Source organism: Chlorocebus sabaeus, chromosome 25 (assembly GCF_047675955.1).
Source record: "Chlorocebus sabaeus isolate Y175 chromosome 25, mChlSab1.0.hap1, whole genome shotgun sequence".
NCBI lineage: Eukaryota > Metazoa > Chordata > Mammalia > Primates > Cercopithecidae > Chlorocebus > Chlorocebus sabaeus.
This window is the reverse complement of record NC_132928.1, coordinates 12,487,208-12,503,846: the sequence shown is the minus strand read 5'-3', so window position 1 is coordinate 12,503,846 and position 16,639 is coordinate 12,487,208. Positions and strand designations below refer to the sequence as shown.

The 16,639-nt window shown below is 39.8% G+C and overlaps 1 protein-coding gene across 3 annotated transcripts in view; it reads right to left on the bottom strand.

Annotated features, from left to right (window-relative positions):
* ESRRG (estrogen related receptor gamma) overlaps window positions 1-15,409 on the bottom strand; it is a 595,005-nt gene extending 579,596 nt beyond the window's left edge. For 2 of the 3 annotated variants that reach the window (XM_073011508.1, XM_037986155.2), the window contains exon 1: window positions 3,506-3,726. The gene's annotated coding sequence lies outside the window, so the exon portion shown is untranslated. Of the gene's footprint in view, window positions 1-3,505; window positions 3,727-14,950 lie in introns of those variants that run through there. The other variant, XM_007988442.3, reaches the window with a different exon arrangement.
* Between the last annotated feature and the right edge of the window lie 1,230 nt (window positions 15,410-16,639).

The following is a 16,639-nucleotide window of genomic DNA, read 5'->3' as shown; positions in this document are numbered from 1 at the left end:
AACAGCCTAGGCAACAAAGCAAGATGCCATCTCTACAAAATGTTTAAAAAATTGAGCCCAGGAGTTCAAGGTTGCAATAAGCTATGATTGTGCCACTGCACTCCAGCCTGAGCAACAGAGAAAGACCCTATCTCAAAAAAAAAAAAAAAAAAAAATACTTTTTAAAAGTAAAACACTATACTAGGATACAAAATGCATCACTATCTCCCAAGTGATGAAAGTTACTATGGTGTACAGTTGTCACTATGACAGGACCAAACAATGATGTCAACAGCGTCCTTCTCTGTAAAGCACACAGAGCAGGATTCTACTTGACGATATTTTTCCTCAATCAAAAATACAGTCATCCATCAGTATCCTTCGGGATTGGTTCCAGGCCCCCTGCATATACCAGAGCCTAAACATACTCAAGTCCTGCAATCAGCCCTGCTGAACCCACGTATACAAAAAGTCAGCCCTCTGGACATGGGTTTCACATCCCACAAACATGGTAGTTTTGATCGGTGTTGGGCTGTAAAAAAATCTACCCACAAGTGGACTTGCACAGTTCAAACCCATGTTGTTGGAGGGTCAAGATAATAATGAAACCAGCAACAGTTTACTGGACACTTACTCTGCCACACAAATTGCTGAGTACTTTCCATATGTTATCTCATGTAACTCTTTCAACCAACATTGGTGTACATTATTACCCTCACTCTACAGATGAGAATGTGGAAGGTCAGGTAGGGGAAGTCTTTTAGCGTAAAAATCTTAAACATAGTTAGGTCCAGAGCAAAACACCAACCCATGTCTGACTCTGAATATTTTGCTTCATAATCACCCTGCACCTAACACTTCTATTCCTATCTTTCAGTTTGGAGAATCAAGGTAAGGAAAAGTAAAAAAGCATATTTTTATTATATTTTACCCCAAACTCCATTTATACTTGGTGTTCCCACACTTGCTTCAAATTGCTCCTTTCCCCCTGCCAACATTAATTACTAGATTTATTCTTTTATATCTTTTTGATAAACATAGCTGGTATTAGAATAGAAAACACATCATGAGATCACAGTATTAACCATGATATTTTGAAACATTCTTCAGTCTAAGTATGCAATAAGGCTCTCCAACATCTTAAAAAGATTGATTTAAAAAAAGCTTAAATATAAGCACTATGTTAACACTTAGCACTTACAGTTCTAAACAAAGAGTTTGCCAGATAAAATCTGGAGTGTATGTAGAGGGGGCTGATGCTTTTACATTTTATTGAGTTTCTAAATTATAACCCTCATGCTTTTTCATGTGCTGATTGGTTCTATTACAGTAGAAGTATTAATAGAAAAATACACACCTGAAATTCTATCGTTCAGTATGACACCTGTGTATGTACAGTGATGCATCTATTCAGAAGAATCTATATGTTAAAAGCAGTTAAAAGAGACGTTATCTTTTGTTCCAGGATGATGCAATTATTTATACCATCTGTATGTGGAAGGAGGTATGGCTAAAGAAACCAGTTCAGGTCTGTTTCACCTTGAAGCTCAGCACACCTAGACAGAGTCTTTTGCTTAAAGTGCCTGTGGTTGCTTGAGACTGTGACTCTGAGCACCTTCATTCCTGCATGCTGTGTACTGACTAGATCCACCCTCCAGATCTGGATAAAGACACAGCTGTGCTTCTAAGTGTCCCCTTTCCCCCCAACTTTGGCTACTAGACCTTCTTCACTTATTTTTTTAAAATAAGCATAGCAGATAACAGCACACCAAACAAACCATGAGGTTAGCACTTAACACAGATACAATGTGCTCCTTATTCTTGGTTGAAGGCAAATTTATGAATACAATCATTTTCACATACTGAAACCACCTTTACCAGAGAAATGCAAATATTATTGCAATATCTGGTCCTTGTAGAACTCAGAAAATATCTGGGTGGATGAAAACCCTGAGGTTAGGACACAGCACTTCTCACAGTATCTGCATGTGCTTATTACCATATTGTAGAAGTTGTTTCTAAAGCAAATAACAGTTCTCAGAAAGACCGAGTTTACGAATTGATCTAGAGACTTAGGGAAAGACAGAAAAGACAGTTGTACCATTTAAAGCTAAGGAACGAAATGACCTATTCCTCTTATGTCAAGACTTGAGAACTTCTAGTACACAATTAGCTTGACCTTCCATAAAGGAAGCCCTGAAATACAGACTTCCTTTTTGTTTCTAAAATAAAGGTACTTACCAGTGAAAATCCACAAGTCACCACACTTTGCCCAGAATCACATTGCCCGCCCTTCTCCATGGAAGCACAGAGTGGGACCTGCCAAGTTTGTGGAGATACCTACTTGGGTTGGTTGGAAATAGGTAAGGGGGGAAGAAGGGGCAGAAAAGAAAGACTTTCCCTTTAAAACTGAACAGAAGCTGATACCAAATCACATGACCTTTTACCGTAATTTCTATTAAAATCATTTCATGTCTGGTTGCCTCTGCTCTCCTGGCTCATTTGTATTGTTTACAACAAGTCATTGCACTGGCAGTTAGTGGTGGCTGAATCCATGGTTACCCGTTTTTACATTCACTAGTTAAATGGAATGCAGCTCTGCTGTGGGTTTCAGGGAGCAAGCTCTTAAGAAACCACAATCCAGCTATCAATCAGACTAATCTGAGAGAAATTAATCTTACAAACAGAAGTATTGTTGCATATTAAAAATTGATAGAAAGGGGGCACGGGCTTTTATTGGTTGGAGTTAATTGGAGTTACAAAAGTGGACAAGCCGAGATTTGACTTAGAGCCTCAGAGTGTTCTGTCTGTGGTCTCCATCTGACAGCCATTCACGTTGTGCATCTAAAAAGCTTTCAAGGGTAATACGACCACCCTTGAAAACAAATCCACCACTTTCTAAAATTCTGTGAGCATTTATCTGACCTGAATGTTCTTAGAATCTAAGTAGTGGCTAAATACAGGTTTAACCAGACTGCAATCCTAGCAAAGTAACTTAAACAGTTATATACAAGACAGTAAAACACCAAACAGACAGCACTGGGTAGGATTCAATTAAGACAAAACCTCAGTGGAATGCTCTTTACGAGTAAATTAAAACTGCAAACTAATATGTTTTGAGAGCAAGAACAGTACAAATTCATTCTATTGTCCATGAATTTATGTGGTTAATTCTTTAAAAACATTCCCCAAAGCTAACTTGTTTCTCAAGATGGACATGACCAACAATTACAAATCCTAATAAAAATGTAGAAGTTTTATAGTTTAATGCCCACAGTAATTGTCCCACAAGTCACATCTAAATGCTAAATGAGAACAGCAAATAGTTAAAGCTAACATATTACAACCCCATCTACTGCAAAGTCACTGTATCAGAAGCTAGAATTGATTTGTTTCCTCAGAACGAATTGAAAATGAATGTAACATAACGTCGGAAAAATCCCTCCTGCACTGCTAATCGGATATTGTATAATGGTTGATTGCAGCTTTGCCCTGTACTATTGCTGCCTAAATCATACATACTTACACGTTCTGGGTTCTTCCAAGAGTTTGGTGCAGTTTCAAGGACAAATGTCTTAAGGAAGCCTCTCTACTGTGCAGCAGGGAGCCTAGCTCGGATCTGATGACAAGAGCACAGTGCTAAATCTGACAACAGAGAAGGAAACTTCCTGTGTGAAGAGGAGATCTTGGAAAGTCTCAGGGTTAAAAAGGCTGCTCTAAATGTGCTGGTTGATTTGCTCCCCGGTTGTGTATACACAGTAGCAGCTGATCTGTGTTTGCAGCCCTGCAGAAAGGAACCTTTACTGAAAACCAATGGCATCACATTTCAGCGGAGCTGGTGCCAAGTGCTGGAGAGCAGAGCAACCTTTGACAACTTCACACGATTCACCCCAGCAGACTCACCACAGGTCAGAAAGGAATGTGGAAAGTGTTTCCCCACCAGGTTCCATCTCAGGTATGTTAGCGCAGTCCCTGGGAAACCACACACTGTTACTGGTTGGATTCTGACAACAGTGTAAGGTATTCTCGGGACTTCTACGTAGTTCCTGTCTCTGCTGTCCTGACCTACACTGTACTATATTTTAACAGAAGCTTTAAAATGAATCAGGATTTTAAAAAATGTATTTCCCTCTGCTTCTTATGGAAACCTTTGTATGTAAGGTTCTTCTGTTGTTCCTCAGAAATAAACTGAGGACAAAATAATGTAAGATCGGGTAGTCTGGTATCAACTTCTGCATTCTGTCTCCCAATGCAGAGGCTGGAGTTTTAACATTACCATGTCGTCAGGGGCCATTTTAGTATTGTTCATTAGAAACTGGGGATGGCTGCAAAACTTCACTCCAACAGAACCAACTATTGTAATGAGCTATAGGGATGTTAGGAACAGACAAGCAATGAAGAACATGAAATATTCCACTGTTCAGCAGTGGAATCACCTTCTTTATTATCATCCTTAACATGGAAGAGAGTGAAAATTCTAGACCTTACCAACTCTAGTAGTGAAAGTTAAGACAGAGTAAGAGCCAGAAAGAGAGAGACAGAGACAGAAGGTAGGGGCGGCTGCTAGTGTCAGTAACAAACTTAATTCAAGTCATTGGTTAACCACTTCATTAACTGTGAGTTCCTCACTGCCCTTCCTTTCTCTTCTGTCTCTAAGACAAGTCCAGGTTATGGTATATTATATGGTATTTTTCACTATTGTGCTTTTTACTTCAAAGGGCAGAAATCAGAACTGACAGTTTAACAAAAGGCCACGTTAAATGTGTCAGGCAGCTCAGGAGAATGTTCCCCTACTTATCTGAAAGCCAGCCCAGGAGCTGCCTGGGCAACTGGTGAATTATCCAAGGTCTTTGTTTTTCATTCTGGCCACACTATTGTTCAGGAATAATGATAATTCTCTTACATCTGAGAGTCCACATAATGTAATGAATAGACTCTGGGCTCTGGTGCCAAGTAGATCTAACTTCCTATCTCTACCACTTTCTACCTACATGAGGTTGGAGGTTGCTTAAAAATCTCTGAACTTCTGTTTTCTCATCTGTGAAATGGAGGCACTATATCTACCACACACAATTTTTTTGTGAAGTTTTAAACAATAACACATGTCAAGGGCTTATCACAGCGCCTGGCATGCATGCATTTACAAACATTTACTGAGCCTCCTCTCAGAGCCAGTCACGGTGCCAGACACTGGTGGCACAAAGTCAGTTAAGACATGGTCTCTACCCTCAAGTGCAGTTCCACAAGTGTTACGTATTTCCTCCTTCCCTCCCATAATTTGTGCAGTCTCTGTTTAAATGCTCTGTTTCATTTGATCCTTCCAATAGTCCTGTGAGATAGATGAAGCTACACCCAGTTTATAAATGGGAAAACTTTGGCTTGAAGAGATGAGGGTCACACAGCTGGTAAATTGCAGCCTAAACATCAATCCAATTTCTCTGATTCTGTCAATCTGTCAAGTACTCTTTAAGGTATGTGTGTGTGTGCATATACATATATATATATGTGTATGTGTATATACATATATATGTGTATGTGTGTATATATATAACGTATATATATATGAAGTGACCACACAGCATTCATATTTTGTATTATTTGATATTATACTTGTTATCTTCACAGTGTCACATATACATATAATGCACTTCCCTGCAGGTAGCATAAGTCCCTTAAAGAGAGGCACTATATCTTAAAATTACTTTATATTCTCAAACAGACCTAGCATGATGTTAAAGATATTACCTGTTTAATAAATTTTCCTAAATTGAAAAAAAAAAAAAAAAAAACCCTCAAGTTGGGTCAATTTTACTGTCCAAAATCACCCTCACAGAAAGCTGGAACCCTTCAATAAATGATGGTTTGGAGGTTATATGTGGCCTTCCAGTGCTCTTGCTGTCTATGTTATTACTTCTAAATAATTATATACATGTCAAAGTTCTTAACACGGACTCATCATCAAACTCCCTGAAGATCGTTTTCTTCCTTTGTTTAGCACATATCCTGTACATTGAAGCCCTGATGAATTTTGGTAAGAGTGATTAAATATTTACTTTCTAATTCAAGCCTGACCCGAAGATATCTCTTGATTTCTGGGTCCACTCCAGTTTCTAGTTTTTTGTTTTTTTTTTTTTTTGCTTGGTTGTTTGGTTGGTTGGTTTTTTTGTTGTTGTTGTTGTTGTTTGTTTTTTGTTTTTTTTTGAGAGGGAGTCTCACGCTGTCGCCCAGGCTGGAGTGCACTGGCGTGATCTCGTATCACCGCAAGCTCCGCCTCCTGGGTTCACGCCATTCTCCTGCCTCAGCCTCCCGAGTAGCTGGGACTACAGGCGCCCGCCACCTCGCCCGGCTAATTTTTGTATTTTTATAGAGACGGGGTTTCACCGTGTTAGCCAGGATGGTCTCGATCTCCTGACCTCGTGATCCGCCCGCCTCGGCCTCCCAAAGGGCTGGGATTCCAGCCGTGAGCCGTCGCACCTGGCCCCAGTTTCTAGGTTTAACAGTTCACAAAGTGTAGAATTCTGTTGATCATTATCTTGTAAATCAAAGCACAGCATCCAGCAATCTTGGGTAGAGTTTGCTTTTTATACATATATAATCTATACAAATAGCTCGAATTTCTTAAATAATTATTGATCTACTGCTTCATTTTATGCATTAAAATGTAGTGCATTTCTGATGAAAGAATTGATTAGACATTTATCAGTGAATTACAGACAAAAATTTTCTTTTCTTTTTTTTTTTTTTTTTTCCAGACAGAGTTTCGCTCTTGTTGCCCAGGCTGGAGTGCAATGGCACAATCTCGGCTCACCACAACCTCTGCCTCCCGGGTTCAAGCTTTTCTCCTGCCTCAGCCTCCCGAGTAGCTGGGATTACAGGCATGTGCCACCACGCCCGGCTAATTTTGTATTTTTTTTGTAGAGATAGGGTTTCCCCATGTTGGTCAAGCTGGTCTCCACCTCCCGACCTCAGGTGATTTGCCCACCTCGGCCTCCCAAAGTGCTGGGATTACAGGTGTGAGCCACTGTGTCCGGCCAAAAATATTCTTAAAAGACATGTGTATAGTGTCTAGAACTTGGATTTCAACTAATGTGTTACATTCATTAGTTCTTTTTGTTTGGTTGGTTGGCATTTTTTAGAGATGGGGCCTTGTTATGTCGCCCAGGCAGACCCCAACTCCAGGCCTCAAACATTTATCAAGCCTCACCGTCCCAAGTAGCTGGGATTACAGGTATAAACCACTGGACCCAGCACTTACTGTGTGCATTTGTTCTAATCTTATACCCTGGGCACCTTTTAAAATAGAATTTATAACACTCTTTCTAAGTATTTACTACCAAACAATGATTCCTTCAGCCTTAACAAAAATCCAAGAAATTTAGATTAATAGCAACGTCATGGCAAAAGTGCAGATAACAGGTGATATTTGAGATAAAGAACACAATTACTGAATACATTGTTTTTGTTTCCAAAGTCAGTCACTTGTTTGTTTAGACAAGCTGTGGCCATCTGTAAGGGAAAGTAAATATGCTCAAGCACTGGCACTGCATACGTTAGAATTATCAGGCTTGCTACCATCTTCCATGTCCAGCTGCCCAGCTGCCCTGCAACTACTTCAGGGAGAAACTAGCAGTTGCCCAGCAACTACTTCCTGCTTGCTCTCTGAAGTACCTCTCTGAAGTACCAACCACAATGCTTATTCTACAGTGGACAAGAAATGTACCAACCAAAGGCCACTCTGGAGCTGAGCAAATTCACCTCAGAATGGTCAGATCTTTTTAGCACAGAGAAATGGTGCACCCAATGACTCTTCTTCACCACCTGAAACCAAGGAACTTTACCGTTTATAAGCACTTTTATACTCAAGAGTCTGATTCAACTCTCATATCCATCTTGAGAAGTAGATGCTTTTATTATTCAAATTTTTATAATTATAAAGGTTCAAAGAATTAATTTCTCAAAATCATACAGGCAATAAGTGATCCAGTGGAGATTTTGAAATGAGAGTTCTAATTCCAAAGCCTTTTCTCATAACGCACTGTCCTTTCCCTTCAGGGGATATATGCACACACTAGTTTGCCTCTTTTTCCTTTTGGCTTCACATCCCACAGCTCAGTTAAATACAGACAAAGCTATTCTCCACCCTTATCCCCACCCCTCACCCCTACCCCCCGCTATACACAGCTCACCCTCTTCTACATCCAACTGCTTCCATTTTTTCTTCTCTCATAACTTGGCCAACTATTTCAGAGAATAGCTTTTTTTCTGTCTCCATTTTTCCTCACTCCCCCTGTTCAATGAATTTAGGTGCCAAAAGCCATATCTTATCACAAGTGATAAACTTAAAAGTATTGCTAATATTTCAGTATATCAGGGAAAGAAAAGTCATATACTTTGCAACCAGCCTCAAAAAGTCCCGAAAGTGTCTAAGAATCTCTTACAGATACTCTGCAATTGTTTCTGTCTCTTTTAAACTTCCTGTTATATGTGCATTCTTTTAAACATCAACCATTGCAAATCTAGATAAATGATAAACTATCATTCTGTTTTACTGCCTTTGTATTCTGTTTATTACTTGTATCATAATAGAACTGTTCTTTACATTTTGTTCATCACTGATAATATACTATTTCACTCCAGTAAGTAACAATGGGCTTTTATGGTCTAGCCTAGGAAAGTAATGAGCATTTAAGATTGTTTTCTGCAGGACCCAAAAAAAGTTGTTTTAAATATCTAATAATTGATTTACAATGAAAAAATTGTAATGCAAACCAGACTCTAAATTTCATGAGGCTTTCATTCCAAAACACAGATACTGAGCTCATTTACTACTCTTCATACTAATATTTCTAGTCAGGGCATAAGGCCATACTTAAGTAAATAGTTAGTTTATAGAATGGAAATAAATAGGTGTATGATGAATTGATTGATTCATTATCAATCATTCACTAAACTCAGAATTTCAGGGGTGGAATAAGTTGGAGACCATGGAGTCAAACCCCTTCATTTTAGAAATGAAGAAACAAAGGTTCACTACTGCCCTCTGATGAAGTGAGTAACCAGCTCATACTACAAACCCAGCTTAGCACCATTTTGAGTGACCTTTAGCTGAGGACTGACATCCGCTAGTTTGCACATTAGCTACAAGGAGCACAGTCCTAACTTTGAAGGTGATTGGGCCAAACCATTATCAGGCAATATATCCCAATTCTGCAACTTTAGGAAAATAAATGTTCATACTAAATAGAAAATGAATTTCTAATAACTGAATTAAACTGTTCATCTAAATAGCCAACTTCAGATTTCTCTCCACACATAATAACTTGGAAAAATATATAGCCCATGTTTACTATAGCACTATAGCTACAGTCTCTAAGAAAAGCTATAACTCGCTAACAATTTTCCTGATTTATGTTTGAAAACATACAGGGCATGAAATGATTTCTGCAACCTTACATTTTCCTCAAGAACACTGGTGAGCAGAAGATATATTCCAAAAATCATGTGGGATTGCTTGCTATGTCTACTTCTTTCATAAAAATGTATGATAAGCAATTATACATACTCCACCAAAAAAATGTCATTAGGTTTTTCTCCCCATTAAGGGAGGAAAGAAGAAAAATGGAAGAATGGATAAAAAAAAAAAAAAAAACAAGAAACAGGAAAGAAAGAGGAAGGAAGGGAGGGAACTCTGACAAAAGGACCTATTTTCAAATAATGTTTACAATGTAAAAACTGATTGCCTTCTTAAGGAAGAAAGTGCAATAAATATTCTTCTAAAGAACAGCTTGTAGATAATGTATGGTTATAAACTGTAACTCACTACAGAAATGTTAGTTATTCTTGTTGTTAGTATTTAACATATATGGAAATTTGCTTACAACCTGTAACTGTGCTAATAAAAATAGGTATTTGTGAATATAAATTACACTGGTCATAAAATCAGACTTATTAATCTAATATATCTTAGAATGAGACCAATTTTAAATGAACCACTCTGTAACATAGATATCTGGAAACATTGTTTATATTCTATTCCATTAGTATCTATCAGAATAGGAATGCAAAAGGTTTGCTATACGTCACATAATGTTGGCAATCTGAATTTAAATCTTCAAACCAGTAAACAATCGCTGTCAGGTATGCATATTTTCCAAGTTAAAAAAAAATTGTTTGTATAGGAAAAGTAAAATGAGCAAATTCATTTGTTAACATCCTTTTAGGTGTCCAGGTTATTTATTTTAGCAGATGCACCATCAGAAACAGCCATTTAAGTAAATAAAATATCTTTGACTCCCCAGTATCTTACCACAGGTGTTCCAAACACATTCAACCTTTTGTGTGTGTGTGATAACTATGATCATTATCTTGTTTAAATGAACAAAGTATCCTTCATAACAGAAATATAAATAAAGGCCTGATTTAAAACCATAAATGATTATTCTTCACAACTATAGGTATCATCAAGCATAATATTATAAATACACCAGTAAACATCTGTATGTGGTATACATGTCAAAGAATGGGAGATGAGATTTATCCCCAGTACAGTGCAGGGGGCAAGGTAAGGAGAGAGTGGCCTTTCACAATAGGTAGTAAATGAATGGTATCTAATCTCCAAGAAAAAGAAAATTTCCTTCTCTATGTGATAGACATAAAGAGTTGCAATAATTTCACAAAAATTTTTATTAGGAACATACTACCAAGAATTTTTGCTTCAAGGTTTGCAAGAATTTTTCTGGTTTCTGAACCATAAGGCTGTGTGTATTGACCTTCTGTTTCAAAAGGCTGTATTACTTTCTGCAATCATCTCTTAAAAGAAGGCCCACTGGGCTCTGGCTCTCCCTTTTGGCACCACCACTAATTCCAATACAAAAATCGTATTATAAATTAGGTTCAAAATTATCTAAAGATTGTTCTGGAGAAGGATTTTTTTTCTTTCTTTCTTTTTCTTCTTTTTTTTTTTTCAGACAAAGCCTCGATCTGTCCCCAGGCTGCAGTGCAGTGGCGCGATCTCGACTGACTACTATCTCTACCTCCCGTGTTCAAGCCATTCTCCTGTCGCAGCTTCCTGAGTAGCTGGGATTACAGGTGTGCACCACCATACCCAGCTAATATTTTATTTTTAGTAGAGACGGGGTTTCACCATGTTGGACAGGGTGGTCTCGATCGCCTGACCTCGTGATCCGCCTGCATCAGCCTCCCAAAGTGCTGGGATTACAGTCGTGAGCCACCATGCCCAGCCAAGAAAGATCTTTAAACTCTCCTATAGCACCACACTCTCATTCACTAGCATGAGAGGGTGAGAACGCATAGAACTTACTCATAATTATTTGCTCTGATTCCTAAAGCCCACTTACTCTACTGGGATGGCAGTGCCAACCTAAAAACTGAATTGCAAATCCAGACGATTTCACAGCTTTAACAAACTGACAACAAAGTGACAAGAGAAAACCTCTTCCTTTGCACAAGAAGCCCCGGTACATTATTTTGACTTTATAAAGATATTTTAAATGAATTTTAAAAAATCACAATATTATGAAACTTGATAATCATTACTTCAAAACGACAGACTCTATTGTTCATGGAAAATTTTTCAGTTGGTTTTGTCATACTCATGGTTCAATTGAAAGATTCACCAGCCGCTCCCTGGAGAAAAGTGAAGATCTGCATTTAAATGGATATATAGTATTTCCAAAAGCACAGTACCTAGAAGGCTGATACTGTCAAGGTTTCTCAGTGAGAATAACTCAAATTGTATTAGGTACATTTCAATGCTGTAGCTATCCCCATTTCATAGGGCTCAAATTATATCCATAATATTCTTTTCTTCTGTGCATTCTTCATAATCTTGTCTCGAAAAGTTTAAATTAAAGCTTGTTCCATCACAAAGTCGTCACGCTAACAACAAACAACTACCATTGTACGTATCATTTCTGATGCATACAGGAAAAGACCACAGAAGATAGCTTGGCCAGAAATGTTAAATAATTGAAAAGTATAATGACTTAATAGAGTAGTAAGCTTAGTTTACAATGCAGCCAATTTAAAGTCATAAAAATACCGTGTAAAAATTGTATCTTGTGGTTGACCATTACATATCCTATCTATTATTCAAAAGTATCTCAACAGCGTTTCTCTTCATTAATGTGGCTTCTGGCATTTCCCTCAAAATCTTTCTATTCCCAGATTTTTCCAACAATTTTGAAACAAATACAGAATTTCTGTATTATATCACAAATTCCCTTTACTAGGATAATGACACTTTCAATGTCTATTTGAAACCAATTTCATAGGTCAATCTATAAGGCGTACTTTAACCTCCTTGGATGATTTGTTTTGTATCTAACAGAGTCAAGCACACAAGACATTTTTTTTTTTTAAAAAAAAAAAAGACTAAAGCTACTTGTATTGACACATTTGTAAACAAAAGAAGAACTTCATAATAACCCCTTTCCTATGACACACTCATCCAAGGATTTGTCTGCATTGGAAAATGTCATAGGGCATCAGAAAAGTTTTGTCTTGAGTGTTCAGCTAAGGTGCATAGCATGTCTGTGCAGATGAAAAAAGAGACACTTAGGATCCATTTCAAACATAAGCCCATTACCTCTGGCAGGCTCTTGCTAAAATTCTAGCTGCAACTGAAATGTCCCTGTAAACAAGGTTACTGAGAACAGCCCTAGATATTCCTCTCCACAACACTTCCCTACGAGCCCTTCAGCTGTCTGCCGGGTTAGTTATACCTTATCTTGCTACACTGCCATTCTCATGCTGATTCACATTCAGAACTCAAAATGAAAGATGAAATATCTTGAAGATCACTTAATATTGAAATACTGTTGCAGTAATAAGTGGTGCTCAGTCAGAGACGGGGACATGGCACTCTCTTGGTAACCTTTTAGTTTCTGGAAAAATTGTACAGAATAAATTGAGCAGCACACACGGAAACCTAATCGATTGATCTGCTCTATTTTGTTAAAGCAACACCCATCACAAACTCCCGTGGCTCCCCAGGCCATTCCCGGTAAAGAAGACCAGCAGGTTTCAGTGTATACCATGCACGAGGACTTCGATGCTATTTTGATTTATTAAAGAAAAAGAACGATCTTCTATCTACATTCATCATCCCAGTCGATGGACAGTTTTATGTGCTGTATGATACTATTCTCGATATACACACGTTTAATTCTACTTAATGCAAGTTTAAAGAGTTATGAGAGTTGCTTTAGTAAGAATAACAAAGCCATGCGTAACAGACAAATGTACGCTTAAAAGATCATCCAGGCCTGCTTCCTTATACACTTGATTCTTTTTCTATTTGAAGGAGATGAAACCCCATCAATGTCACTTCATCTCCATCAGTGTTTTCATGTCTCTTCTTCCTGTCAGGCATTCCTCAGCTCGGATTTGAGAAATGTTCAAATTTCCCTCTCTTTCCCACAATGACAGAACTGTTTCTCAGGTTGGTTAACTCATTTTGATAACATCAAATCTGCTGGACAGGAAAAAAAAAGAGAGAGAGAGAGAGAGAGAACCCTGAAACCACTCCTCAATCCCATTTTTCTGTCTTTTTCTCTAAGACATTTCCGACTCTCTCTCTCCTGATGCTTCTGAATTTGGGCATTTTCCAAACACACTCCCCTATTTGGTCTTTGGGCAGCGTGAGAAACAAACGAGAGTTTCTCTTCAAAACTAGACCAAGTCATTCAGCTGCTCTGAAACATACTTCACAACATCCGCAGGTCTCTTGATCTTGACTTAAAGTATTAAGCAGGAGTGTTTTGAAAGTAGTAGGAGGTCATATGGACCTAACACCTTCTCTTAACCCACATGCTGAGAATTTCTTTTTTTCCGGGCTTTTTTTTTTTTTTTTCTTTTTTTTTTTTTTTTGAGAGAGAGAGAGAGGGAGTGCTATTTTCAACATTGCCCTCTGGTTTATGTTAGTGAAATCATTTGATTTCTGTGTGTGTCTGTGTCTTATTGCACGGCCACTGGTTCTGATACTACAACACAAACATAGCAAACGTGCTTCCCTAACATAAGCAGACCCATGTGGCAATTCACAACATAACCGAGGCAAGCACAATAAATAAACACATACATAATCATTCCACAGCACTGAGGCATGCGGGGGTTTCTCCAGGCCTTTCCGGACTCTTCCAGAATTGCTCATTAAGATTCTGAAAGGGGGAGGGGGTGCAGCTTGGAAAAGGTTGCCGGAAGGGAAGAGAAAGGGAGGAGGGGAGCTTTGCCCTCTGTGTCTTTCTGTCTCTGAGACTCTCCCATCACCAAACAAGGGGTGCAGGGGTCTATCCTGCAGAGGCTGTAACAGACTTGAGGGGTAGAAGGAGGTAGATGGTTTAAAATAGTTAAATGATGATCGGGTGACCTCCGTGCAACTTCAGCGACTCCCTCGGGAAGGTGAAAGGGTTGGGGAGAGAGAAGGGAGGGAAAGAAGCGTAGAGGACAGGAGGGAGACACCTAGGACTACAGCAGCAGCAATCACCAGAAGGATTTTCCAGCCCATGACAGCAGTCCTCAACTCCTGGCACCACCCTCTCCCCAACGACCCCTGCTCCGTATCCCCTCACCCTAACCCCTCCCGTCCCAGCGCCCTAACTCTGCCCTCACTCTTTGCCACTTTACCAAGCACTGAAGTCTCTATCCAGGAAGGGGGATGGGAGAGGTGTTTAAAGAACAAATCTAATTGCAATTAGAATTTATCCGTGTCTCCAGCACACACGCTGACAGTTTTGCAGTCATGGTAAGGCAAGTCTACAAGAGGTGGGCAGTACTTATGGTTGTGTTATTGAGGGAGGGGTTGCTTTTTTTTTTTTTTTCCAAGAGACTCTAAGCAAGTGAAGGGGGAAGGGGGTAGCAATCTAGATTTCAACCAGGACTGCAAATAAAGAATGCCCCAGATGCAAATGTCTGTCTCCAGATGTTGATGATAAGGATTTGGACCAGTTACCTTGGCAGGGTCAGAACTGCAGCAGGTTAATCAGGTGAGTCGTCGGGGATTTTAAAGAAGCCGAAGCCGGTTTCTTTGGCTATGAAAGTCTACAAAACCCCCATGCAGGAACATTGCACATCTTACACACGCCTCCTTTAACTGGGCTCCCGCGACCTCGGCAGGCGAGGGGGTGCTGGCCGGCCCGCCGGTGGCAAGGGCACGGCCCCCCGCTCTGCCCCCGCGGGCGCGGGGCCGGCCTGGCACCCGGGGTCCGCGTCCCGAGCGGCTGTGCACTCACCGAGCCGGGCTGCGAGGGGCAGAGGGGCGCCCGCGGCTAGCCGGAGCGCCAAGGCGCCTCCCTTTTCTCTTGGTAGCGTCGGTCCGCACTCCCTGTGACCCAGGACGTCATGATGCCTGTCTGTTTTCTCAATGATAACTTGGCAGAAGAAGAGAGAGGCTGCCAGGTTCTCCTCGGGTGGTTACGTGGTATGTGCACGATTCTGTTTGCATGCGTTTCTCTATCTTTTTAAAAATAAATATCTATATTTTTCTAAAAAAAAATTCCCAGCACTGTCATGATTTGATTGCATTATTGCGTTTGCATAATTGACGCCTCTGGGTGTGTATATATGTGTGCATATGCGTGTGATTTTTTTCCCCTTTAAATCCTGCTGCTCCTGCCACCGCCGCAGCCGCTGCAAACGGAAAGCAAGCATGCATTCATCTTTTGTCTTTCATTTTACCTTCAGGGTGACATTCAGTGCCAACTGCTCCCTTTTGACCGTCGCCAATCCCCGCCTGGGCAAAATAAATTTGAAAAACGTGGGGGGAGGGGAAGGAAGAGCCCCCTCAGCCCGAATGCTGGGGTTTCCATTCCTTCCGCTAGGAATCCCAAACCTACCCAACCCACCTCCCAACCCTGAAAAACCATTTTCCCTTCTACCCACCGGGCCCAGGCAGAGAATCGGCACCAAGACAGCGAGGAGCATCCACCCAGGGCCAGACACTCATGTTCGCGGCTCGCACTTGCTGACTTGCATCTCTCAGTTGCATTCCCGGTGTGTAGGCCTCTCACAACTGGAGCTATTTTTGTTTCCCAGAGATGTTCTTTAAAGCCTTTTAAAAATGGGGAGGGGGCAGGGAAGAAAGAGCGAGAGACAAATAGAAAGAGACCCAGAGAGAAGCCTAAACCCCTAGTTCAGAAACTCGGCTGACACATCATAAAATCTGGGGGGCTTCGGGCATCTGGCCCACCAGGCCAGTCTGGAAGGGCAGGAAGGATAACTAGGTTTTGTTTAACTCATTCTACAACAGCAGGAAAGCTTTTTTTTTTTTTCAATACAAAGATGTTATTGCTAATTATTCACTGTATTTATCATTTATATAATTATGCTCAGAATCAGTAGGAGTGGTCTCAAGAATAATCCTTAACGTTTATTTCTGAAAATATGAGAATGCATTTTTAGATGGTGTGGCCACATGACAGGTAAAGCACAGATTACTTCTTTTTCTAATGTTTACTTTGTGTTATTTGTACATTGTTTGGTATGTTTTATGTAGCTTCTCTTAATCATAATGTGTATATTACCCAACATGTGGCATATTCCTGATAAATAAATATCTAGCACCAGGTTTGGCAAATGTTTTGCTCTGCTTTATCAATAATTATCCATTTGGAGTAACAGAATGTTTAGGAATTTTTATTTT